This window comes from Pongo pygmaeus, chromosome 12 (assembly GCF_028885625.2).
Source record: "Pongo pygmaeus isolate AG05252 chromosome 12, NHGRI_mPonPyg2-v2.0_pri, whole genome shotgun sequence".
In the NCBI taxonomy this organism is placed as follows: Eukaryota; Metazoa; Chordata; class Mammalia; order Primates; family Hominidae; genus Pongo; species Pongo pygmaeus.
The window spans coordinates 63577221-63582173 of NC_072385.2; positions in this window are offsets into that span (position 1 = coordinate 63577221).

A 4953-nucleotide genomic window follows, 5' to 3' on the forward strand; every position below is an offset into this window, starting at 1 on the left:
TAGTCACTCTGTCCCAACATAAAGCTTCCCTTTCCTCTGGGCAACATGTTCAACCCAGCCAGCAGCCAGTAGCCACATCTACCTCATCTAGTCTCCACAAGGACACTCGCAGAGGCAATGACTCCAGAATTCTGCATGGAACAGAGTGGGCAGGGAGCTGCCTTGCCACCCAGTTTGGGCTGAGCCCTGAACAATACTTCCTGCAGAGACCCTGCCTGTGGGACCCTTGGCCACTGGAAGCTGAATGTCCTTTACTTTTATATATATTTGAAAATAATTCCAACTTTTATTTTAGATTCAGGGGTGCATGTGCAGATTACAAGGGTTTGTTTTTTTAGTTTTAGTTTTTTGAGACAGGGTTTCTCTCTGTCCCCCAGGCTGGAGTGTAGTGGTACAATCATAGCTCAAAGGAGCCTCGACCTCCTGGGCTCCCATCCTCCCATCTCAGCCTCCAGAGCAGCTGGGACGACAGGCCTACGTGTCCTTTATTGATGGGAAGGCCTAAGTGGGCAATGAGCCTTCCATAGTCTCTTGGCAGAGAGCCTTGGTATGGCCCTCCTCATCTAGGTCATAGTGACATCGAAGAGGTGGGTCAAAGCTGCACTGGGTAATGGGGACTCCAAGGCCTAAGTAGAAGTCATGTATGGTAAATACTGGTTGAATAAATAAGTGATGTCACAGGGTTCGCCACCAAGAAGACATGGGATAGAGAGAGTGTCTTCCTTTGAGAGCATGCTGGTTTATTCCCACTAGATCTCCAGGAGGATCAGCAGTGGGGGTGGTCCTTCTTCACAATAGGCACAGAGGGAAGTTGAGATTGAGAGGAGAGCCATGGCCTAGTAATTGTATTGTGAATTCCCATTTTTCTGCTCCACTGTCTAGAATCTAAGGTCCCCTCCAAAGAAAATAGGTAGCCTCGTTCAAAGACTTAAAAAGGAAAAGATGCCGTATATGGAAGACTGATAACAATTTGGTACAGCTCTTGCAAAAATTGGGGCAAGGGAGTGTGGGGCTCAGCAGCCCGGCTGCTGACGCTTCCAGTCCTACCCCTCACTAGCTCTGTGGGTTTGGGGCAAAATGCCTCACTTCTCTCTCCCTCAGCTTCCTCACCTGTAAAGTTTGGATAATGCTAGCCCTCCCCTCCCAGGGCCAATGCGAAGGTTCACGGAGGCCCTGCAGTGGCGCACCCAGCCCTTAGTCAGCACTCAGTAAATGTGGGCTGACCCTCGTTATGACATGGGCCCATACAGCATAACAAGTGATATTTTTTCATCCAGCTACCGTGAACAAGTCAGGAAACTTCGGAAATAAGATTTGTCATCTTGTGGGGGAGGCTATTTTATGTGAAAGCTGTCTAATTATCTACAGTTCAAAGCTTCCTCTCCACAACCACAGTAAACAAGGGATCCTGATGCTTTAGAGAACATAGCTTTTGTTGAGGTTGTGACCAATGCACTATTAGGTGGGTTCCATTTGGAGCTTGTCCACGGTGCTGGATCCTAGAATCACACATCCTAAAAGGGCCCAGCTGCCACCCCTACTCTTTGGAGAAAGCAGACAAGGCAGGCCACTTTCTAAAGTAGAAGTACCAGAAAGTTCCTTTTTCATCAGACCTGCAGGCAGAATGCCAATGCAGTTAACTTATAGGGCACCATAAAAACCTTTCAAAAATTTTAGGTGGTTTTTAGAATAAGAAGTCATTGGTCAACAAGGAGAAAGACAACTTTTTCCTCCTGTTGACTCTGAAAAAGTGCTCTCCTGGTGTAATAAAAACAGGAAGACTGCACTTGGCTAACTTGCCAAGATGAGGACTTGAGTGCCAGTGAGACTCACGCTGGAAAGGTGGCAGCATGAGGCAGGGGTTTGTGTGCTGTTCTTAGATGTGTCCTCACCTCTAGGACAGAGCCTGATATGGAGCAGGTGCTCAAGCCGTATTTGTTCAGTGAATGAATAAATGTATACTAACCAGATGGGTTAGTATGTAAAGGAACGGACATCCTCAGCCAGTGCCTCTCTCCTCTCAGTGAATTGTGCAATCCATTTGTGTTTCCTTTGACATGCCCCAGCCTCCAGGCCACACCGCAGCCCCACGAAGCTGGACCCTGCCTGAGCACCTGCCTCACTGCCCTGGATGTTCTCCTTCCCAGTAATGCTCCTTTCCCAGCAAACACTCACTCTTCCTCCAGGGCCCAGCTCCAATGCACCACCTCTAACTTCTCATGGAGCTTTCCCATACAACTTTATTCCACAACTAATTACACTGCATTAAATTGTGTGTGTATCTTTCCCAGCAGGCTACAGGCTGCTCGAAAGATGCAGAAGTCTTGGCAGTGCTTACAGCCTGCATCATTAGAGGCACCCAAAACAAAGGGCAAGTCAGCCAAGAATGAGTGAACGAGCAGGCAAAACCGGTAGGTGGGATGATGGGGCAGTGGAGAGGGTGGGACTATGGCTAATTCTGATCAACAAATGGGCTCAACTGGAGCCACACAATCTCAATCCTCATCACAGGCTCCAAGGGCTGAAAACTTTTAGCTAGTGAAGTTTCCCTTAAATTAAAAGAAAAAAAAGAAATCTGATGAACACAGTTCTGCAAGGAGAATCATGAAAGGGTAAATGGGGATACAAAACATCAGAAAGACCAAAATTTCTTTAATAATGAAATAATTTATTATTTGTTAACAGTTGAACAATACAGTTTACATATACACAGCAAAGATTCTCTAAAACATGTAGTAGTTTCTAAAAATGCATGTGCTAACTGTAGTAAAAAGCACCATTCTCTATGATCTTGACACAGGATTTACATTGGCGTCATATTTACATAAAGAAACATCTGGAAACAGAATAGCATACCCTTTCATCTGCTGCTCCCCTGTCAGGCTGTGTGTAGCATTAGGAAGATGGCCCCCCCAAAAATGATGGTAACAGCAATATTCCAAGAGCACCAATTCTAGGGATGGGGTAAAGGCAAGTTTGGTTGTCAGGTAAAAGCTAAAATGAAGAATGCTCCCTCAACTTGCCACCCCCCAGAGAGAAGAAATCAAAATGTAAAAATCTGGATAAATCTTAACATTGGGTGCCTTATGAATTCTCACTTTATGATTTTGAGAGAAGGTCAATACTCAATCTCTTCAGCCATTCAATAGCTGAATCTAGCAGTGCCTGTCAATTTCTTCTTTCAGAAGAATCTGAGAAAATCATCCATGTAATATTGATAAGGAAAAAAATCATGATAAATCACTTATTGCACACCCCACCCTCTAACCCAGTTATCTTTGAAAGCAAGCATCCTACAGTCTATAGAGATCAGAGGATGTAGAATGAGAAAACCACCTCATTGAAAAGGGTCTTTGGGTTGTCTTCTACCAGGAAGAGTTTTTAAATAGGAGTAGCCAGCTACTAGACACGCTAAACACGCTGCATCAGAGTCAAACATAGAAAAAGAATAGATTGACATGCAGGAAATTGCGTTTAGCCTTTTACTACCCGATGTTCAACACTCAGGGAAGGCAAAGGGGGACAGACAAACTTGGGGAAACAAAGAATAAACAGAAAAGACAAGGATTTTAAAGTCTCCTGTGTGGTTCATGAAAAAATAAAAGATAAAAAAAGACCAAGACTTGGGGGAAGAAATAGACTGTAAAGGACAATGATAGCGGTATTCTCGCCAATACAGTATGGTATAAAAACCTAAATAATAATGTGTGTGTGTATATATAGATACTTTTCAAAAATAAGTTCTCTCTTGAAAGGATGGGGAAGAGGCAAGAAGAAATAAGCCCACAAAATCTATTCTCAAGCTCCAAGATATTGCTAGATGGTTATTTGAGCATCACAATCCTACCTAGTTTACACTTTTTTCTTTTTTCTTACCCCCCACGATTTGCTCTTGGCCACTTTGGGGATGCAGAAGAGAGGCCCATAGGAAACTCAGGTTGAGGCCCCTTTGTTGCTTTTGAAAAAGTAGAGGTTAAAGGAAAATGCCCACCTTAAAAAATAAAAACAAAACAAAACAAAACACAACACTCAAGTGGCCAACTGCAGGACGAGGGCCTACTTAATGTTCAGTTCTGAATCAACACTGAAATTATTTTCATCTTGGGTTGACAGGGAAAATCTAGGTCCTGCCTAAAAATGTGATGCATTTTGAATCACTAAACTAGCATTAGGTGTGTGACTACAGAAAGGAGCCAGCAGTTGCTATCAGCACCTTGATGAATTCAAGATCTCTGCTTAGCAAAAGAAAACCAAAATAAAGATGACCTGGGTGCTCGGCCCACCTATTCAAAGCCAACAGGGGATGGAAAGCTATGTTTTCAGGATGTTACAGAAGCACATATATATATTTTCTCACTGCATGAAATTAAATTAGACTGCATACTCTTATTTTTCCCACTTGCGTTATGATGGCATCAATAAGAGTGCAGTTTAGATTTTTTTAGTTCTTTAAAATCAACTTTCACATAAAAATATGCATGTGCCTATATTTATACACATCTATATTTACGTACAATTGTCAAAGTCTTAAAGGCTGGGGTTTATATCTCTGCCCATCCCCTCCCAACCCCAAATCCCTAATAGAAAGGTTTTCATCTTGCTTAAAAAGACAGAACAACTAAAAAGACTATAGCTCTTAGCAGTCAGGCTGGTGGATCAGTGAATGAGAGAGGACAAATTGGTGAATCAGGGCTGCCGATCAGCCGCAGGGGGCGCAGAGGATGGGGTTGCGGGGATTAGCTGCCTTGGGCTGAGTTTGCTGGTCCTGAAGATTACAGTTTTGGTTAGAGAGAGAAGCCTGTCTAGCATGCTGACTCGGTCTACCTCGAGCTTTGAAAGTAATGTCTAACCCTGCTGCCAGTTTATCACAAGTGCATTAAAAATATAGAGCTCTATCAAGTTCCACATTTATATGCAATCAAATTGAAAAGGACCAGACAAACAGTGCAAAGG